Here is a 12140-nt window from a genome sequence, read left to right on the forward strand (position 1 = left end):
GTATCTCCAATGGCAGTCTTGACGTTTTTGGTTAAATTGATGACTGAAGGATTTTCCTACTGTCTTTTCTTTTCAACCAGAGGCAGAGACTACAGTTCACAATGACTTCCATCCAGATTTCTGCTCTTAATTCATCAAGGAGTTCTGTTTCATTTTTAGGATATCACACATTGTTTCAAACCTTTTTTCACTATGGGAAATGAAAACAGATGTTGAGTTCCTTGGACATATCTGGTGGAAAAGAACCCCACTCTTGGTGTCGTCTCCAGTCACAAGAGCCCTTCCTAACTGACTGCTCATTACTAATCATTGTATTTTGTGGATTATTGTGCAAATGTATATCCCATTATGTATTCATTAATTGATAATTTTTAAAGATTTATAAGTTGTATGTTTATCTTGGAAACATTTGTAGCAATTTAACTTTAAAAACTTGCATTGTGGTTCATTTACCTGAAAAGGATGTCTTAAGTAAAACATAGTGTTCAATGTTTCATATGAAATTCTTTCAGGGAAACTTTCGGCCCTTTATCATCATTCCAGGGCAGGTGTAAAGTGAGAAAGCTGATAGAATCAGCACAGAGGACAACATTTAGTGAACTACACAAAGGCAAACAATATGGTAAAGAGACCCTTAATAAACCCAACGTTATCAGGACTGCAATAGAATATAGAAAATGGCAGTGCAAGAATGCATCTTTGAACAGCTATGCAAAGCCTTTCAGATCACCCAAGTGTAACAGAAGTCTCATCTCCAGCTTCCGTCGTTACTAAAGTTGACAAATCCTGGCTTGCCACCCTCCCTTCCTTTTTCTGTTTTAAGTAGCTGGTATTTTTTTAATAGAATATAAAAACAAATATTAACAGAAAGAAAGAATATCAACAAGATGTGGTAACATCCAAGAGGTACATATATTAGCAGAAAATGGTAAGTAAAATGAATAAAAGGCCAAATTATGGTCCTTATCCTTTAAGTATTTTTATCCTCATTCTATAAGAATGTATGCAAGAAATTATCATTATAAATTATGACTTATTTTTAAACTTTATTAAATGTTTTCATTAAAAAGTTAGTATGTACAATATTACTGATGATTAAAATAAGTACACTAACATTCATACAACCAAGTGAGGATTTTCCCTTACAGTGGGGAAAATTACGTATCTATTCCACTGATAAATGTACTATATACATTTTTTGTTTTCTAGCAAATTCCTTCTGGAATTGCCTTGAGTATCAGTTTCAGAAGCCACAGACAAAATCCACCTAACTACTATTAAAATTCATCTTTTTTGTTATATAACTAAAAATCTCCCACCTTTGTCACTAGATTTATTTCCAAATGACTCTTGATTGTTTCAAAAACAAAGATACTCTCAATTCAAAAGCTTTAGAAGTTAGTATGCATGTGTCATTAGGGACCTTATGATATCTCTTGCATCCATCTTTTCTTTTTCATTCCCTCAGTCAATGTCCCAGTCCAAGCCCTCATTTCTCCTTCCAAGACCTCTCTCTTTTAACTAATGTCTTTCTGATGATCAATTATGCACAGTACCACCAAGATCATCTTCTCAAAGCATAACTCCTATCTTTTTGCCCTCTTGCTCAAAAACTTTCAGTGGCTTCCAGGGAAGATTCTCCACTCTCTCACCTTCTAACACTTACATAGTACTTGCTATGTGCCCAGCATTATTCTAGGTGGTTACACATATTATTCTTCAAATCAACCCTGCAAGGTAGGTAAAAATATTATCCCCATTTTACAGATGAGGAACCAAGACACAGAGTTCAAATCACCTGTCAAAGAACGCAGATAATATGTTTCACTACAAAGATTTTTACCCAGGGATTCTGGCTCCAGAGATCTATCTCCCTGTTTTTTTTCCTAGCTTAACTACTATTCATCATTCTCTGACCAAACCAAATGCTTTTCTGCTTTTGGGTCTTGGTTACAATTTTCTCTGTGCCTGCTGTCCACATCCATCAAGATCCATCTGAGATGCTATCTCTTCCGTGGAACTCACTCAGATACTTCTTCTACAAATAGAATTTGTACATACATTTCAATTTGTACATACATTGCTAAATTATAACTCTTGGAGGAGTGGAACCATTTCTTATTTTTCACTGTTCCCTTTCAGCACTCAGTTACTAACAGATGGAAGATTGGCAGGCAATTGCTATAATTAAAAATAAATGAACTATTGATGGGTGAAATCATGATGATAAATAAATTAATAAATAAATAAATACACACACACACACACACACACACACACACACACACACACACACACACACACCCCATAGGCAGTCAGCACATGTTAACTGATATGAAAAGATGAGTGTATTCAAAAGACTGTACTGCAGGCTCTGAAGGCAATTCCAGAACTGTTTTGGACATTGATGTAATAAAAATAAAGCATCCCAAAAGAATAACTGTAAAAAAACAACATATTTTTATGGAGTCACTCAACTATTATTATTTATTGAGCACCAACTACATGCCAAGCACAAGAGATATGAAAATACAAAAAAAAAAAAACTTCTAGTGGGTTACACACACACACTCACATTCACAATCCATCTAGCCTCCTCAAATTCTTGAGGAATGATGTCTTAATGACGAAATATAATTGAGAATATTCCTGTGCCATGAAGTCTCTAAAAAACTTACCAACAGGGCACAGGTCTCTCTTCAGTGGAGATAATCAGAAGGAACCCAAAGAAAAAGTTCTAAAAACAATGAGATATAATTCATACACTCCCAGGGACTTGCATGAAGAAAAGGTCTATGATTCATGTATTTTAACATGTAATAACTATTATGTATAGAATTTCTGGGAATTTGAGATTCTTGGGTAGGAGATGCTACAGTAGTTCAAAGTATGATGAAGATGATAGCTTTGCCATCAAAATACAGCTTTTATATATATATATACATATATATATATATATATATATATATATATGGGTATGTTTGAAGCTGTGTATTTCCTAGATCTTTACATGATAATATCCTCAAAAGAGAAGTCTAGGACATTGAGAACTGCAGATTTGTCTCCTTTATTTCCACAGATGTCTGCTTCTATTTTGTGCCACTCTTCCTCTTATTCCTATGGATTAAACTCAAGCAAAATGTTCCTTTTCCTTAAGTTTTCGTTTATTTAATTAAGATTATTTTCTACATGATTGATTATAAAGGCCATAATTATACTATCAAGTTCCTATCAAAATAACAATTTAATGTAAAATGTTAACACTTGGCAGTGTTTAAATCTAAAACATAATAATAAAAAAGAAAACTCTGGGGGGCTTCCCTGGTGGCGCAGTGGTTGAGAATCTGCCTGCCAATGCAGGGGACACGGGTTCGAGCCCTGGTCTGGGAAGATCCCACATGCCGCGGAGCAACTGGGCCCGTGAGCCACAACTGCTGAGCCTGCGCCCCGCAACGGGAGGGGCCGCGATAGTGAAAGGCCCGCACACCACGATGAAGAGTAGCCCCCGTTTGCTGCAACTAGAGAAAGCCCTCGCACGAAACGAAGACCCAACACAGCCAAAAATAAATAAAAATAAATAAAGTAGCTATTAAAAACAAACAAACAAAAAAACTCTGTGTATGAATAAGGTGAATTTATTCAGGCTATTTATTTCCGCTGGAGTGCAAAAGAAAGTTATGGCTACCTTATTATTTACTATCACACACTACTGTAAAGAGAAAACGTTTATAAGTTGTTAGAAATAGCAGATGGCTGTGCCAAACTAAGATCCTTTCTGACATGTTTATAAAGGGCATCAGCTATTATGAAACCAGGAAGGACAGTATGACAAGAGAAGAATATAGCCCAAGCGAGGTACACACTAGCAGGTAATATTTATAGTTAAAATGTTTCAGAAAAACAGAATCAGAGGATCATGGGGCTAGAAGGGGATTCATTAGAATCTTCCCAAGGGGTGAGAGACAAGATGGCAGAGTACAAGGACTTGAGCTCACCTCCTCTCACAAAAACACCAAAATCACAACTAACTGCTGAAGAACCATTGACAAAAAAAGACTGGAACCTACCATAAAAACATATTCTACATCTAAAGACAAAGAAGAAGCCACAACAAGATGGTAGGAGTGGTGCTTTCACAATATAATCAAAACCCATACCTGCCAGCTGGGCGACCCACAAACTGGAAAATAATTATATCACAGAGGATCTCCCACAAGACTGAGAGTTCTGAGACCCATGTGAGGCTACCCAGCCTGGGGGTCTGGCATTGAGGAGTCCCCAGAGCATTTGCCTTTGAGGCCAGTAGGGCTCGAGTGCAAGAGCTCCATAGGACTGGGGAAAACAGAGACTCCAGGGTGTGCACAAGGTTTCACGTGTACTGAGAGGGTGTGGAGAAAAGGGAACCCTCCTACATTGTTGGTGGGAATGTAAACTGGTACAGCCACTATGCAGAACAGTATGGAGGTTCCTTAAGAAACTAAAAATAGAGCTACCATATGACCCAGCAATCCCACTCCTGGGCATATGTCTGGAAAAAAAACATGGTTCAAAAGGATATATGCACCCCAAAGTTCACTGCAGTGCTGTTTACAATAGCCAAGACATGAAAGCAACCTAAATGTTCATCTACAGAGTAATGGATAAAGAAGTTGTGGTAAATATATACAAGGGAATATTACTCAGCCATAAAAAAAGAATGAAATAATGCCATTTGCAGCAACATGGATGGACCTAGAGATTATCATACTAAGTGAAGTCAGACAGAGAAAGACAAATAACATATGATATCACTTATATGTGGAATCTTAAAAAATGATACAAAGGAATTTACAGAACAGACTCACAGACTTCAAAAACAAACTTATGGTTACCAAAGGGGAAAGGTTGGGGGGGAGGGATAAATTAGGAGCTTGGGATTAACATATACACATGACTATATATAAAACAGATCATCTACAAGGACCTACTGTATAGCACAGGGAACTCTACTCAATATTCTGTAATAACTTACATGGGAAAAGAATCTGAAAAAGAATGTATATATGTATATGTATAACTGAATCACTTTGCTGTACACCAGTAACTAACACAACATTGGAAATCAACTAAACTCCAATATGAAATAAAAATTAAATTAAAAATTAAAAAAATAACCTTTTCATTATGCATAGGAAAACAAAGAATCTTCTCTTTTCTTTGGGAACACATGTACACAGCTATTCTAGGTAAATTAAGAATATTCTTTGTGTCTAGCCTCTCTTAGGGTTGGAGATTCTATCATTCTCTTTGGTTATCCATATTGTATTTATGCAACATTTAAGTCTATTTCTCTTTTTCTGTCCTGAAGATGCACAAGAACGGGCAACCATCCTTTCTGTAACAAGAGCCTTCCTGTACCTGAAGATAATGCTTAATCACTCATCAGCTTTATTGTCTCAAGAACCAAAAAAATTAACTTTTTTAAAGTTGTTAGAGGATATGGTTTAATGTTGACCCACATATAACATCCAAAAACCTGAAAGAAGTGAGGGAAGAGGAAAGGATTAATCAAAAAGAAAGGAACAGCAGGCCAGATGAAATAGGAAATAAAGGCTAAAAGGAGAGAAGAAAGAAAACATCCTTGACAGACTTCAAAAATAATATCTGAGTGCTTACCATATGCAAGGCACTATGTAGAGGGCTTTATACAACTGTCGTATAGCTAACACTTAACTGAATGTGTACCTCGTGTCAGGCATCATTCTACATGCTTTCCATATATGAGCTCACATAATCTTCACAATATCCCAAGGGTAAGATATTCCCGTATTTCAGATAAGGAACTAAAACACAGGCTCATAATTCCTTCATATTTTTGGTGTGTTCTATGAAGGACATCATTATTTCTATTTTATAGATGTGAAAACTGAGTATCACATTAAATAACATGCCCATGATCAAAAGAGCTGGTAAGTGATAGAGCTGGGTTTTTTACCAAGAATTCTCTGATTCCAAAGTACCTACATGTCTAACTTAAGAGAAGAAAGAAAATAGTAATAACAATAAGCACAAGAGAGTATATCACATGCCTGGCACTATTCAAAGAGTTGGGGAAATGGGACTCAAACCCAGAAGTCCAGTCCCAGAGCTATGCTCTTCCCACAACATTATACTGCCTCTTGTAATTAAAATATATAATGGGAGCAACTGTTTGGGATCATGAAAAATAAGAATGGTCTAGTAGGTAAATATACACTGTTACTACTATATAACTAATATTTCTTGAACACTTACTAAATACTTCTGGTAGACATTGTAACATGCCACCCAGATCCCCCTCAGGAATGAAGGACTTATTTCACCAGTTGACGGGAGTCCTAGAAGAAGACAGCCCTCAACTGTCAGCTCTCACTGAAAAAACTTACCTGTGGGGTTGGCTGAGGTCTTTGTTGGGATGCAGTACAGCTCATTTCCCACAGGTGTTGATCCAAAATGCACTTCCTAATAAATAATAAACATCCTGAATGTTAAGTTTGACCTGAGAGTTTGCTTCCCTAGGAACCCAACCTGAAACAACATTTTACAGAATCTCTTTTAATTCTCACCATCCTATGAATCAGGTGCTATTATCTTCGTATACTCATTTTACAAATGTAGACACTAAGGCCTAAATTTCCCAAGGTCATAGAGCTGGTCAAGGATGGAAAAGAATTGGAACAGAGAATGTATAATTCTGGAGGCTGTACCCTCAACTTCTACATGACTGTATATATAGAGACAGGCTCTATATACAGGCTATATATATAAAATATCTCTCTCTCTCTCTCTCTCTCTCTCTCTCTATATATATATATATATACAGACTGTATATATTGAGACTTGTCATTAGTTCAACATGGATTTAATACCGAGGGGAAAGAGGCACTCTGAGTACTCTCAAATCTTGAGGGAAAAGAAATTTAACATTTATGTGTAAAGCATAGGTAAGAATAATGTTCGTAGTTGGAATGACTGAAATGTAAACCAGGTGCCCTGAAAAGGAAGACTGGTCAAGAAAATAGTCAAACAATTTTTACCTCTGTGCCTTCTACAATTTATTTCTTAAGGAGAGAGAGCTAAGGACCAAAAAAAGTCCCCATATGAAAGAGAGGAAAATGTTCAATTAAAGATATACCTTACATATTAAATTATCTTAAATTCAAAGAGAAAAGGCTTCACTCTCCAATATGCAATGTTTATCATCTGATACATCTATCTAGCATCTTTCCTCATGAGAGAAGTTGAAAACATAAAATGCCAGCATATGACCCGGACTTCAATGAAAAGTTACAGGGTATGATATCTGTTCACAGTATTCTAAAAGATATGGGGCAGTGTTAAAAGATGGGGTGGGGAGAGAGGAGTTGAGGTGGCATAGAGCCATACCTTTTGCCTGACTTATGCTATTCAATCACAGATTTTCTCCAATGTTTTAAATTCCAAGTACTATTAGCCATCTTAACTTTTTCACTTTTTCCAGGACAGATAAGATTGAAGACATAAATCCCTTGACTCATACGTAAGCTTAAATTGTGTAGAATCCACTTTTTAAAATTACACTTTTTTATGGGCATGGATAATTCCCCGTATTTCCAATGGAGGGAAGGGAAAAATTACAACTAAAAAAAAATTCAGTATTAAATTTATCCTCTCAGTGCTCATGTGTCCTGGGTGCATCTTTGATTTCACTCAAAACCTAAAGTAAATCTAAAACACACCCAGAACATAAGAGGGCCTGAAAAACCAAGTTCAGAGAAAATGGGATGCAGTTAGCAAAGATTACATGCATCAGTGAACTGTAGTAAATTGAACACTTTTAAATGCCAGAGGTTTTCTCTGTGAAACTAGGGGGTTTGAAAGGAAAATCAATAATGTTGGGAAAGAGAAACCCTCTTTACACATCTCTAATTAGTCATAGCAGAATCTGGTAGATTTCCATATTACAACTGGATCAAACTTGTGAAATTGGTTTTGATCCCAGACTCATTCAGTACCTCTTCCAGAAGAAGCTCCACTCAAGACAATCAAAGGCTTTTCAACCTTGAATGATCCCCAACATCACTGTTTTAGTGTGCATCCATGCTATATTATGTTCAGTGTCTGTGTAATGTTGCCTCCAGCAAATCTCCCTGGAATTACCCTAAAAAAGCTCCATTTATAAGAACAGGCAAAGAATCTTCAAACTGGTCGGCTTCAACTTTAGCTTGAGCCTTCAAAATCTATATTGTAAGTGAAACCAGGCATAAAGAGGCACAGTTCTTCAGATCTTTCATTTTTTTAATAAATCGAATAAATATTGGCCATATTGTTTATATTAGGGCACGAACCCCTCTGTAAAGCCACTGCTTAAGTCTAATAATGAAATAGGTAAAGGGTTTCTGTATTTTTCTGAATAATCAATATCAAAGCTGCTGATGCAAATTTATTTGAACCCCAGGGAGCACATCCTTTGAAGTTCTGGGAAATTTTTAAATATAGTGTGCAAATCAATAAGTGGACAAAAACATCTCTGTCAATGTGTTCATTTTTATTTGGAGAGGAAATATATCTTTAAATGTAATCTCTTTCTCACTCCCTCTATGAACCCTTTCCCCAAATCATTTCTTTTACAAAAGAAACTCATGACTGTCAGCTGAACATAAAACATTCTTTTTGGCCATAATTAGAAGTGGTGTAGTGTCACCTCTCTGAAAAGGATGACTCCTCAAGCCTGAAAGACAGTCTGCCTGTTTCTACTCTTTTGTAATACTCTCATGCTTTTCTCTTTTCCCATCATTTCACATCCAGTTTTGGAGTCTTAGCTAACTGGTATGGTTTGAGGGCATTTTCAGAAGGGATTCTACCAGTCTGGTTTGGTGGTATGTGCTGTTTTGAATGGGATGCATCTATGAGATTAAAAATATATTTTTTCATTACTGCCGATTTTCACAGTCCACTAAGCAAAAACACAGAACAATTCCCCCACCCCCCATTCTCCCTTTCTCCTCTTTTTTCCCCTGTGGAGTTCAAATTAAAGAAAGGTGAAAATTGAAGCTGCTGTAGGCAAGGCGATTGCAACATGCATATTTGATTTTTATGATGGATCTAAATTGCTGAATAAGGCCATGGAACAAAGGGAGACTGCAGCTTCCTGCCCATCACACGCAGCCACTGAATGCAGAACAAAAGCTTCGGCCATTAAGGGCTCAGCAGGGAGACACATTATATAAATGACTTTGTCTTTTTTGCCCCCTCCCCCCACCACTGGGTGCACTGGACAGGGATGGGTGTGTGTGTGTGTGTGTGTGTGTGTGTGTGTGTGTGTGTGTGTGTGTGTTATGATTTGCCAGGGCAGGAGATAAGAAATCCTGGAAGCAGCAATGGGAATAGAAAAGGTACAGCGTATTATGACTCAAAAAAGCCATGCTTTACTCACTGGACCAGTGTAGCTCTGAGCACTGTTGGTCAGAGCACCACCAAAGATAACCACTTCTCTGAGAAACTTGGTGTCTTTTCAGAACAACCTGTAGCTTTTCTCTTAACTATTTCATTTCTTTCATCATGAATGATGAAGCATAAAGAAAAACACTTGGAAAAAATATGAAAGCCTAGAATTCCAAGGTAAATTGCCAGACCTGCTTAAAGAACAAACTGACATAGTTCATTGCAGCACTAATTTCCTAAGAAGCTACTACTTTTAATTCTTCCTTCCAGACTCACAGTTTTTCTTTTGGCAGTAAAAGAGAACTATGTATCAATAAAAATCATAAGCCATCACATAGCTGAGTCAACCTGTTTTTAAGAGGCCTCCTGTGGTGGTGACCTGAGTAGGTGCTACTGTTTTTCCTGGCTCGAAACACCAGCAATCCTATATATACACATTTAACAATCTTTGCACAGAATTGGTTTTGTAGGATTTTAGTGTGCTCCACAGAGGTGAATTATTTTATTATTTCTAATATCACTGTGAAAGGTAGGGATTAGGACAGATTCTCTTTGCAGGTTCTAGGTTAAAGAACAGAGTGATTAAGTACATTGAAGGTGACACACTGAGTTGGAGGCAGGCTAAGAGTGAAACCCAGGTCACTGGATGCTCACTTCAGGCCTAAGTATCACTGTATGTTTCATGAGCTCAGTGGTAAGTTTCTATTTCTTAGTACAATTCAGAAGTTATACTAAGATGTTCCGACAGTCCTCCAACTCTCTTATATAGTAGAGAAAACAGTCCCACTGTGGACCAAAGTAACTGAAAGTCAGTGTCAGGTGCTGCAGAACTAGAACTGAGGGTTCTTGGTAAGACTGAATCCCAAAGACAAACTCAACATAAGGGCATATACATCCTTAAGTAACCTAACGATAATGGAATTGTGTAAAGCTAGCTAAGCAAAATGCCATTCGTCATATACATTACTACTCTGTCTCAAAATGGGCAATTCATTTAAAATAAAGTAGACTCTTATCATTTATATGAAAGCTGAGGGACAGACAGTGGGTTATTACTGTAGAGTAATTCAGTTCTGAGGTACAGAGGTCACCAAGCTACCTTTTTACAAATTCTTTTGGGTCTTACTCTAAGATGGTTAAATTCCTTATTATTGGGTAGGAAAAGGTCTCTCAATAAAGACTGCTTAATGGATTAGGATAGTACTGAGACTTACACTTACTGATAGTTTTAAGCAAATGGAATGAATAAACAGATAAGGGGAGTCCCTAACACTACACGGCCAGAGGTGGGGGGTGATAGTATGGATAAATAAGCAGATGGATCAGTTTAGTAGAGAAGAGACTGCTGAACAGTTACCCATTTCTTTATTCATTTATTCAGTTATCAAATATTCATTAACGGCCTACTATGATTCTATGTGCTGTGGAATCAGTGTGAGTAAGACACGGTTCCTGCCCTAAATAATAATCTTATATGTGGTTAGGGGTTGTGGTAAAGATATTAAATAGTTACATAAATATCTACATAGATTAACATATGGCAAGATATGAAGAGGAAGAGCAGTGCTCTATGAGAATGTTAACTGGGAGGACCTACCTCATCGGCGGGGGTCAGGGATGGCTTTAATGAAAATGAGACATTCAAGCTGAGGCAGGAAAGAAAAAGTTAGATATGCTCTAATTTTGTACATTTCACCTTCTGAGGTACAATACATCTCAAGATATCAATTTAAAATGAGAGTCAAGGAAATGATGTATTTCTTTAGGTTTTCATATACCTTCACTTCTCATTTATCCTATCAAAAAAGAAAACTTCATTACTTTGCTTAAAAGTAAAACAAAATACAAATTTGGCTATAGGCCTCTGGCAATTTAAATTTATTTCAGAGTAAGAGCAAAAGGCCAGAAGGCTTTAGCTGCACTATACAATATGGTAGCCATACATGACTATTTCAATTTAATTTAATTTAATTTAATTTAAAATTAAGTTCTCCAGCTACATTAGCCACACTTCCAGTGTTCAACAGCCACTATACTGGACACAATTGCAGCTAGAGGCTATTAAAATTAAAATTAAATTAAACTAAGCACTGAGTTCCTCAATTGTACTAGCTATATTTTGAGTGCTCAATTTCAAGTGAATAGTGGCTATCAGTGGACAGCAGATACAGAACATTTCTATCACTGCAGAAACTGCTATTGAGCAGCATTACAAGACTATGTGGCACCTGTTGACTCTCTAGTCTCATTTTCTACCATCCTTGTTTACACTACCCTAGCCATGCTGGAATCCTTGCTGATCCTTCAGTATACCAGGTATGATCCTGCCTCAGGACTTCTGCATAGCTTAGAAGGTCCTACCTTCCTCTCCAGCCACATCTTATATAACAGTCTCCAGCTGCTTTCTGTATCCTTAGCCATGCCAATTTTCTTTCTATATCCCTCATTTTCCAGGTCTCCTTTATCTCAGGACTTTGCAAATATTATTACCTTTCCTTGGAAGGCTCCTCCTTCCTTACTTTACCTTTCCTTCAAATATCAGCTTACTTATTTCATCAAGAAAGCCTTTTCTGACTAGGTCAAATTCTCTTCTTACAAACTCACATCCTTCTCTTGCATAGTGCTTATTACAGTTGCAGGTTTACTTTTATTTATGTCATTTTTAATTCATGTCACACACTTCATATCCACTGAGAGTT

The 12140-nt window shown here is 36.9% G+C and overlaps 1 long non-coding RNA gene across 1 annotated transcript in view; it reads right to left on the reverse strand.

Annotated features, from left to right (window-relative positions):
* The window catches only part of LOC309648078, a 164493-nt gene that overhangs the window by 89591 nt on the left and 62762 nt on the right, over positions 1-12140 (reverse strand). The window contains exon 2 of the long non-coding RNA XR_014256463.1: positions 6405-6480. This is a non-coding gene — a long non-coding RNA (uncharacterized lncRNA). The remainder of the gene's footprint in view (positions 1-6404; positions 6481-12140) is intronic.

This window comes from Balaenoptera physalus, assembly GCF_965194825.1.
Source record: "Balaenoptera physalus genome assembly, chromosome: 19".
Taxonomy (NCBI): Eukaryota; Metazoa; Chordata; class Mammalia; order Artiodactyla; family Balaenopteridae; genus Balaenoptera; species Balaenoptera physalus.